The sequence below is a fragment of the Amblyomma maculatum genome, chromosome 2 (assembly GCF_055883805.1).
Source record: "Amblyomma maculatum isolate TAMU_Amacu chromosome 2, ASM5588380v1, whole genome shotgun sequence".
In the NCBI taxonomy this organism is placed as follows: Eukaryota; Metazoa; Arthropoda; class Arachnida; order Ixodida; family Ixodidae; genus Amblyomma; species Amblyomma maculatum.
The window spans coordinates 11,321,635-11,332,953 of record NC_139345.1 but is presented as its reverse complement, the minus strand read 5'-3'; positions in this window follow the sequence as shown (position 1 = coordinate 11,332,953).

Sequence of the window (11,319 nt, the reverse complement as noted above, 5' to 3'; positions counted from 1 at the left end):
GAACGGGGGTTTGGGCTAGTTGGTGATCATCCATGTTTAAGCAACAACGCAAAAGGACAGAGACGAGGGGAAGGAGGCACATAACGACGGCGCTGAACTTACAACTGTCTTTATTAGGAAAACACACATCAATTTATATTCTACTCAGTCAGCGCACATGCGCAGCGTCAAAAACGTGCGTCAAACCCAGATGTACGTCTCAGGCCAAAATCAATTACAAATCACATGTGTGTGCACATGAGCCTTTAACCTTTATGAAGTAGGCTCATTTCTCTGGCTGATAAAGTCACGGATGGCGTGCTGACACACCCGTCTGTTTTGCTGATGATATAGAAAGCCTCAGCCAGCTCTCTTGTGCGCCGGTCATTATGCACGAACAACACTTCTGTATCTACAAAAAAATGACATGAAAAGCAATGTTTGGCTAGGTTTCTGGCTTGCTTGTCTAATGCATTACAATGCTCCATAAGACTAACGCTGATACCTCGGCCAGTTTGGCCGATGTACGTACGGCCACAATAGAGCGGAATTTGGTACACTACACCCTTGTGACACAGAACATACCTACTTACATGATTAATGTTGCACTTATTTCCTTTGCGTCCTTCAGCCTTCCTTTGAACGGCAGCCCCAATTTTTTTAGTTTGTTAGGGGCTGAGAATAAAACATCCACTCCGTACCTAGCCCCCACTATCTTTAGTCTGTGAGATAAAGCATGCACATATGGCATAGCCGCCACCTTCTTACTTTCTTTAGGAACCTTTTGCACATCCGAACCTCGTTCTGAACATTTTAACATTCGGATAACTTTGTCTGCACTAGACACTAGAACAGCGTCGGGGTACCCCGCTTCCTTACACCTCTTAACCTGAGTGGCGACACTAGTGCTCATTTGATGAGGGCAGGACTTTAGCACTGCCATCTTTAAACAACTATTAACTATACCTGTTTTTAGAAGCTTGGAGTGAAAGGATTTATAATTCAGCAAGTGTTTCTCACTTCTGAGAGAATACTGCCGACAGATATGGTTCGGCTGAAACGTCAATTTTAAATCAAGGAACTGAAGAACACCTTCCTGGGGAATTTAGTGGGTGAATTTCAGTCCCGAACCATTTCTTGTGACGACTTCAAGTACTCGTGTCACATATTCAGGTTCCGGGGATTCTTCAACCACAAGGAAATCGTCCACATAGCGGGAAATGCGGGATACAGTTCCAGTTACATCAGCCTCTATTTTCTTATCAACCTGGCTTAGGAAAATGTTACCTAGGATAGGGGCTACTTTTGCCCCTATGCACACCCCCGATTTCGGCATAAAAATCTTACCATCCCACACAACACAGGTATTATCGAGATAAAAAGACAGCAATTCCACAGTTATTTTGAAACAAACATTCGTCACGGTCTTCTGAAATACATTGTCGCACATACCGCATCAGCTGGCTATGTGGGAGCGAATAATACATATCAACCACGTCCACACTAAACCCGGAGTGGGGAACAGATTTGTTGTCCAATAGAAACATTTTCACTGCTTCCGAGTATAGGTATACCTGGAAGGGGTTGGCTACTTGTAGTGAAGACAAATATTTCGAAAGGTATGAAGACGCAACGAACTGTCAAGTGTAGTGTAGCTCTGAACGGAAGATCAGGCTTATGTGTCTTAGCTGAAAAGAAAATTTTCAGAACAGAGGCCTCAGCATCTTTAACTTTCATAGCCAATCCTTCGAAGTTTAGCCTTTGTAGTAAACCTACAGCCCTCTGCTTTCACCTCATTGGGTTCCTTCTAACACTTTTAAAATGACCGCTTCCCGTGCTTTACCAGCGAACTGATCTTCACAGAGTACGACAAAAATTCCTTCTTTATCTGACTGCAACGACGCGTAAGCCTGTCTCACCCTAGTGCGTAATCATGTCGCACTAGGGTGAGAAACTGATTACGCTGCCCGCCTGTCTGAGCACAAGTAGCAATCGCATCAACGCACTCGACTCGCACCTCACTCTGTCATCAGCCGGAGCTTTACACGATACACCGCGAGCAAATACCAGCTTTTCAATAATTTTCATACCAGATTCAAGGCAATACTTGAGCCCCAGAAGTAATGTTCTTTCCTGCTCGGCATCCACTGTTATGTCACCAAGAATCAGGAGCTTTCTTCCAATGTGCGGACGTCTTGTTGGCTTGGGAAGAGATGGGCGAACTGCGTTCCACAAAAATTCTGTAAGTTGGTTGGTAGTCGCACACCACTCACGAAAGATGCGATGATTGATGCGTGAGCTCTCGCAGCAGTATCTAGTCCGTAACATGTCTCTGAAAAATCTTTCCTGGCGCCAACATTCACTTCTCAACTTCTTGCAAATCCTCTTTGTGTGGCCCATCACTCATCTGTGTGTGTATCTGCCGAGCACAGAGAGCGTCTTGGCACTGCCGTCATAACACATGCCCTCAGGACCTGCAGGCCTTGTGCGATTGGCTGCAACCGTCTTATTAAGAGTGCTAAGACTATATTTATTTATTTATCAATTACCCACAGGCATTACAATGGGGGAGGAGGAGGGGAAGGGGGAGGGGAGGTAGTATTACAACATGAATAGTGCTACATGCTGGGAGGAGAAAAAGAACATAACACAGAAAGTATAATACAGCATGATTTCATACAAGCGAACACAAGCACACGCATTAGAGCAGTGCGGCAAACATTTCATTACATTTTAATGAAACAACTTCTTGGGGCAACTTATTCGATTCATTTAATATTTTTAGGGGAAAAAATGACGTTTTTGGTAAGTCTGTTCTGCATTTTATTTCTTTTACTTTGTTTGTGTGGTCCCTTCTTGCTTATACATAGTCTGGCGGCAATAAATAACGGTCACGGTCAATACCTGTTTTAGAATGAAATATGATGTGGAAGAACTTCAGCCTTAGTATGTATCTACGTTTCTGTAGAGAAATCCATCCTAACGATTTCTGCACGGTTGGCACACTGAAACTCCGGCTGTAATTATTTAAAACAAAACGGACAGCTAGGTTTCGGACTTTGTCTAATATTTCAATATCATTTTAGTTTACACTATGAAGCAATACCTTTTCATTACCGCCGAAGATTCGCGACTCATTCTGGTCAGTGCTCGGTCCTTTCAAGGAGAAGCATAAGGGGCTCCCAAGATTTTGGCAGCAACAGGAAATGATTCATACCCCTTCATTATTCTGATACAGCTGGCATTCCATCGTCGCGCAGGCACCGGTGATTCTTCGCAGTGCCTCATATCCATTCAGCGAAGACTGCGTTCTGGTGCAGACGGCTTTTTTTTTTTCTTTTTTTTTTTTCAAAGCTTGAATACACCGGTGGCTCTTTCAAGTATCCCATATTCACCCGATAGAGACTTTGCTCTGGTACAGCCGGCATTCATTTGCCAATGTCATGCAGGCATGAGGGACTCCTCTTGAAGCACCAAATTCACCCAAAGGAGACTTCGCTAAGAAAATGTGAAGCATTAACCAACGTAGCGTGTAATTCAGGTTATTTTAAACACCCTAGAAACTGTCCCCTACAAGCAGCTGCAGGCGTGTTCCTTCACTTTACTCAACGGTCTTCCCCACAGACCGCCGTCCATCGCCAGTACCGAGACAGTTTCTCGTAGTGGACCCCAACGCGGCAACAGTCGTTTCCGCGAGGCCGGCCACCATCGAGAGCTCACGAAGCTCGCACGCTCGAGCGAGTGGGTGGCAAGTGCGCCATTGACACGCCTTTTTATTTCCTCGGCGGATCGGAGGCGATTTCTTCTTTCCTCGCGGAGGCCGAAAATGGCCCGGGGTAGCTTATCGCGCCGCGCCGGTCCCATACGGGGTCCTCGGGCGAGACTTTAGCTCTGCCGCCATTAAAAGTACCCCCCACCTTCCCGTCCCTTTCAGCAGCAGCACTGTGTACACACACACACACACAGACACACACACACACACACACACACACACACACACACACACACACACACACACACACACACACACACACGCACGCACGCACGCACGCGCGCACACACACAAACACACACACACACACACACACACACACACACACACACACACACACACACACACACACACACACACACACACACACACACACACTCGACAGGGGCGACGGCGCTCAGCGGACGCCGAGGTCAAATCAATGGCGTGAATCGCAAGACACCACGAGCTTTGCGAAAGGTTTTTGCTCTCCACTGACGGACACACGCACACATGAACGCACGCTCAAGAGAGGGCGTTCCTCTCAAATGACGACTGTACGTCTCTCACTTTACGGGGTCGTCAAGGCGGTGCTTAAAAGAAGAGCGGAGAGTACAGCCACCGCCATCTCCTCAGCGCACGGTCTCCTGTACACACAGGGTCCTTCTTTAAGAGTGACTCGCCAACGAAGCTTGAGCGCGCTGCCGACGTGAAAAGATAAACAGAGAGGTAGAATAGATCGGCGACAAAAACGAGGCCGATTTAGAGATCTAGCATGGCGCAACACGGCTGTTGGGTCACGTTACTGCTAAGGGAGCCTATACGTCGGCGCAACGCTCGTATCTCGCAACTGGCACTTGCAGGATGGCGACCCGCCAGAACGACACAATAGAGGCGGGGCGGGGCGTTTCTGGCGCTAATCGGTGCTGCGCAAGTCTCGCAATGGCGTCGCATTGGCGCGTTACGAAATGCCAATAAACTCGCGTGTAAAAGTCGGGCAGTTAAAACGCCCTTCTAGCGATTTCACACCACGCAGTAGCAGCCAGCGCTTAGGGACTCCTTGGAGCGTGCAATCATTTCACGCGTACTCCGTTAACTTCAATGAATCGTCGGTGAGGCGACAATAGGCTGTGGCGCATGCGTGTAGCTGTGTGGCAGTAAAGCGATGCACCCTATCTTTTTTTTTTTTTTTCTTATTTCCCTCCCGCGTCTTCTGCCAAGTATAGCTAGCGGCAGAACCTACTCGACCACGAATGGCGGCGCTCCAGTGAGTCACTTGGAAACTGCAGTGATTATTGAACTGAAAGCCCGCCCCTGTAGCAAATATATTTTCTTGAAATCCGCACGTTAGTGGTTTTCGAAAATTGCAAAACCGTTTATATTGGCACGCGGTTCGTTCCGAAAAAAGATGGCATTTTGCGATGAAACCTTTCAAGAAATTTCTCCTGATGCATAAATACAAAGAATCCCCGTTTTCTGCTTAATTAAATACCGATGGCTGAGAAACCGGGCTTTCGGACGTACAGCCAGGTTTTCTTTACTCCATGGTACCGTGGCATTGCTGCACTTGACTGACAGCCAATTCGGCGTTGTCGCCTGCACAGATATATGAAAGCCTTAACACAGCCGTTCTTAGAAGGCTATTGATCACCTTGTACCATTACCTTCAGATTTAGTAAGCCCATGTACACAGCTTCCCAAGATCGACACCACCATTGGATACATTGCGCTCTAGGTCTCGAGGAATCTATCCCTTATGTCCAGTGGAAAGAGCTAAAAAAACGCAAGAAGTTGTCAAAGTCAATAAGGAAAGTCACTTGAGGGGTGAGCAATCTACATTGAAATATGCGATGGAAAGATGTTCATTTGGAAACTACGCAGCCGTATACGAACATGCCTGCGTGGCCTAGAGATAACGAGTGTTCAAAGGCCGTCTACTAACCAGTTGGCCCATCATATCAGCTGCCTTCCTGTCAGTGGCTTACCCGTGATTTTTAGCTCCCGACACGGACGACCACAACGCCGGATTTCCTGCCAAGCGGAGCCTACAAACACAATTGGGAAAAGCAAAAAAAAAAAATAATAATAAAAGCAGCAGAAAACGTCATGCACCCGATTGCCGAAAATATAAGCACGAAGACCTCCTTATTCCATTCAAATTATGCAACGCTCAAACTACCACCCATTGCAACTGATTTGAAATATTGTGGTTAATTTAGCAGTGCTATTTTATTCAGTTAGTCACAGTAACAAAATAAATTATTTCTTTCTAAACAGATGCCCTTGGTGTATACATTTTTTTCTCTCTTTCTATCTTGTTTCTCCCACTTATTGTTTCCTTCACTAGCCTAGGTAGAGTCGAACAGAAAAATGTATTTAGGTATAATAAATATGGAGGCCATGTTAATCTGTAAGAAAAACCGCGTAGCCTGGTGTGCAGTTAAAACATCAACGATCATTTCTTTATCTCGTCAGTTCGTAAGCCAGCAAAAGTTATTCACAGAGGGAGGAGGAGAAGAAAGATGAGGAGGAAAGGCAGGGAGGTTAACCCGTAAAAGAAAATCGGTTTGCTATCCTGCACTGGGGGAAAGGGGTGAGTGGATATAAAAATTGTGAGAGAGGGATGTGTGTAGTACAATTACATCACAGACATGTCACGTCACATCACGTCACAGTCATATCACGCAACATAACAGCACAATCATAGTCTTTCGATTAGGCCTGTGCTTTTCATAGAGCGGAGCAGTGCCTGGGAGGCCTTCACCGCAGATGATCGCCGTGGTCAGAGACCTGAAATCTTAATTTCAGTCAATGGGCGTCCATCTAAATGCTCCAGCGCACGGCATAGACACTGTCTTTCCTCACTGTATATGGGGCACTCACAAAGAATGTGGCCCATAGACTCGTCGCACCCACAGTTTGTACATGCAGGGCTGTTTGTCATACCTATATTATAAAAGAATACGAGTTTGTGAATGCTACACCAAACCACAGGGGGCACAGCAAAGTTTCTTCGCGTCGGGGTAGGCCAGGTGGAAGCCAGAGCTTCAGGTCAGGGTCCAGGGATTTTAAGCGGCAGTTCCCAAACTGGCCAGAATTTTACAAGGAGAGCGTGTTTTCCCGCGCAAGTGCACGAAGCCAGCCCGCTGCGTCTGCCCTGGAATAGGGCATCTAATTACAGTAGGTGCTGGCAGAAAGATAGGGTTAGAAGTTTTATGCCATGCTTTCATGGTTGTGTTCGTGCACGCCTACACGTTTGTCTGCGCAAAATCAGCCATATTTTAGAGTTACCTAGCTGGTGGTTTAAAGCTTCCCTGAAGGCGTGCAGAGGCAGCGACGCGTACGCAACGAAGACACATCGAAGCATACAGTTGTCGCTCCCGGCCTGGTGATGGCACGTTAATCCAGCCAATAACCAAACTTTTTAACCGAAGTCACTTTTTTCTTTTCAATTAGGCTTTAATGTTATGCCATTAATAACATTTAACTTGATAAACTTGAAGATATGCAGCAGAATTCAAGAACAAGTGTCACTAAGAAGAATAGAGGTCACTTGTTTAGGGCTGCATGGGCCTCTGGAACAAAAACAAATAATTTTACGAGCAACGTTTCTCTTCGTCTAAACAAGCATAATTCAGTTATTGACTGGGAAATGGAGACTCGTAACGTTTATGCAACTGACCTGCACAGGTTCCATTAGCGAAGAAGAAGAAGAGTTTGTGCTACGCACAGAAAATCTTTCTTTCTTTTTTCTTTTTTTTTTTTTTTTTTTTGAGGGCTCAACAACAACGACTTCTTTTTTGCGGGTTAAATTTGAATATTCTTGGCATAGTGATGTTATTCGAATGATATTGCGTTTGCTCGCTTTCACAACTATGACCTCAGATTATTAGATACGTCGCTGCACCTAGGCTAAGGTTCTAGACACCCTACCTAGGCTTGATGCTCTCAATCAAACAAAATAGTTTGTCTTGTATTGCCCAGTTCTCTCAATACAAAAAATTTATATTAATATGAAATAACCTGCAGTGAGGCTAAAAACTGTGTGAACCGAAGAATACACACTTCGAAACAGCGTGCAATTAGTTTAAATGTGCGAACGCACAGCTCTCGGGTGGAAAATTTCAACTGCTAATATGCATTGAAAGTTCTGTACATAGGGCAATCTCTGTTTATTCACTTCTTTAATTGTCTATCGGTTTATATCAATTTATTTTGTTTGTTTACTCATTTACTTATTTCCTCATTTATATATTTGTTTCTTTCTTTCTTTCTTTCTTTCTTTCTTTCTTTCTTTCTTTCTTTCTTTCTTTCTTTCTTTCTTTCTTTCTTTCTTTCTTTCTTTCTTTCTTTCTTTGTTCATGCATTCTTTTATTGTCCAAATATTCTATGACCCTTATTTTGCGTGCAATGCATGTGTTTTTGTTGTGATTTTTGCTGGGGGGGGGGGGGGGGGCGGGGGGGATAACAAAAAGGAAAAAAATTATGAGGACGCTTAAGCTTCGCCTCAATAATAGACGCGACAGCGTGCGCACTCAGTGCCTCAATTCTACCGTTCGTGCCTCGACATCTCACCTTCGCTTCAACTGTCTAGCTCTCTCATACCAAGCGTCTTCTCCGACTTCTCGGCATCCGCCTTACAAAGTCTCCCTGGTCGCTGAGTACCGCAGACACGGAAAAAAAAACAGAAAAACAGCTTCAAACGAAGTCCTCACACTATTGCAAGCATATGGTACACTGTCAGACGATTCTGTGACACTGTAGTACCAGCCACAGGTTTCATCCCATGTGTTCAAGCTCAACGAAACACGCACGAGATTATTTCACCAATCACTGCTCGCTGATCAGTCAGTCAGCCAATCAGACTGTCATCTACCCCAACCATAAAACATTGCTACATATATCGTGTACACTCAGTGCCTTCTGTGCCTGCAGCGTTGGGGGTTCTGCCTCCCGCCACACCCTCTCCCACTCCCTTCAACATAGGGCTAGGGTTCCTCGATGCGCGCGCGGTGCGGCCGCGCATCGAGGCATCCTAAATGGAGCGTAATCGTGGCTCTGCCTCGCGGCCACGTCGCGAAGTTATTTTCTAGCAACATGGCTTCCGAGTGCGCGCGCGCGCGGGGGCAATTTCGGAGACCATGCTAGCAGACGCTCCTAGAGCTAGCGGAGCCAACGTAACGGAGTAGCCGCTTGCAGGCAACCTCTGCGCATATAAATTGTCTTGAAGAAGTTTCAAACCAACAGAAAATAAACAAAGGGCTACGCATGCAAAAGCGCGCTTGCAAATGTATCGCGCGCGCGTGACACATGTATTGGTATAGGGCGTAACGCTAGCGCCACCACACAGTCTCTCAGTGAACAGACCGCCAATTTCGATACCATGGACACGGGCGCTATGCTGCAGGCACTGTTCTCCAGGAGGCACTAGTACACTACATACAAGGCGTCCCTCATTTTTCCGCACGCTTTTCGACTCGTCCTTATAGAGACGCCATCTGTGTTAGCAAAGACATATAAGGTATTGAGTTCCGGTAGTTGCTGCACGCCTGCCGCCGGAGCTACCCAAATATTTGCGCCGACATATTTTTCGCTTGACCTTGAAATCTCCCTCTCAAACCGGGTTATGGCGGCGGCTTTCCGACGCAATGAACCCAGTACACGTCGCGTAAAAGGCAACTCAGAACTGTAATACGTACGAAAGTCGAAGCCATAGGCGCCGTGTTTAAAAGCGCGCCAAACACTCAAAATCACAAATAGAAATAAACATTCAGACTCGGCAAGCTTAAACATAATGTACGTCGCAATGGGAAGGTGAATAATGCAGCTAAAGGTAACGTTTCGGCATGGTCGCAAACTCTTCGTGACTATTGTCCCCCGCAGCGGTACCAGGGAAATGATTTCACTGAGAGATGGCGATGAGAAAAAGTAAGCAACAAAAGAAAAATACTTTATTAGTTCGGAAAAAGGGGTTTGAACATGTAGTTGAGGATCGATGCGCGAAAAAGCGCCATAGACAGGCGTGATATGACAGGCAAGAAAAGAAGAATGATGCGATATAATTTGCAGAAAAAAGACAATGGAATGGCTCACTAATTGTAAACATATTGTTACTCGAGAAGGACTTTTTGTTGGGCTAGTTGGTGCAGCATTTTTAAAAAATGGACGAAGCGCTAACGACACATTCACATGAAAGAAGACACAGACAAGCGCTCATCCGTGTCTTCTTTCATGTGAATGTGTCGTTAGCGCTTCGTCCTTTTTTGAAAAATATTGTTACTCACTACATGCATCATACGTTGCGTGCTAATCTGCACAGACGCATCAAGTACTGTTTCAGTTTGCGAAGAACGATGACGTAGAGTTTTTAATTTGCTCAAAAAATGCGATGCCAAGAAAATTGGCAAGCACATACCTTTCTATTCCCACTGGTCGTGCAGGGTTGGCCGAGATTCTCTGTCCTTGTGATACTTAGACTACATTTATTACGCATTGGTACTAAGCAGTAAGCACATTTCACTGGTTTACCTTCTTGCTTCGCTGCCTCAATACCAATCAAATTTATGGAAGAGTTTCACTAATACCTGGTAACACCGTAGTGTTATCACGCGGTGGCGACAATTCCGAAAGCAACAGATGAGGAGACAGGCTGCACTTAAATCAAATCTGTATTGAGCTGATTTGCAGCCTTAAAAACAAATTAAGCAGCTCAACGGCGGCAATAGTAGCAAGTGTTCTCAGCGGCGAATGTCCGCTGTGCTCCTCAGCGCTCAGTTTGCAGTCAGCGAAGAATTAAACGTTGAAATAAAGCCGATACTAGGACCAAAACAAACTGGAACATTGTGGAAACAACCGCGAGTGGCTGGAATCATTCGAGATACATCTCGGCGCATCATGCAGGACAAGAAAAATGATAAAGACGCGTCTCGCGATACCCAACGTTCAAAAAAAAAAAAAGAAAAACAAGGAATGCAAGACCATTTCCTCCGCTACAATTATGGTGATAAGGCCGCATGCTGGCGGATGCTGAAAACAACAAATAAAGCGTTTAATAATTATCTGCGATATGAAGAAGACGCATCTACGCCCTCAGTAGAGATTACTTTTCTTCTTCCGAACAAAATTTCAACGTTTTAGCATTGTTGAAAATGAAATAAATTATCTCATGCGAGGCTACTGATATGCTTTACATGTGTGTAATAACTTTCTGACATCATGTGGTACAACTGCAAAAATGAATATAGAGTGATAGTCAACTTACTCTAACATTTATTTTTCGGTTACATCTATTGACACTTGTTGTTGTTGTTGGTGGTGGTGGTGGTGATGGTGGTGGTGTTGTTGTTGTTGCTGCTGCTGCTGTTGTTGTTGCTGCTATTGTTATTGTTTTTTGTGTGCCACGCGGGCGGGTTCAACTGCTTTTCAGTCAAATGACAGTTAAGCTTTTCATTTGATGATGAACTTAACGGCAGTCGGCTGCCGTTAAACGGCACGTCTCGGGAAACTCAGTTCAAACTCTGGATCACGTGATCCCAGAATTTACGAGCAATTCATGAATATAAAATGCTGTTTTTTCTCATTATTACTCA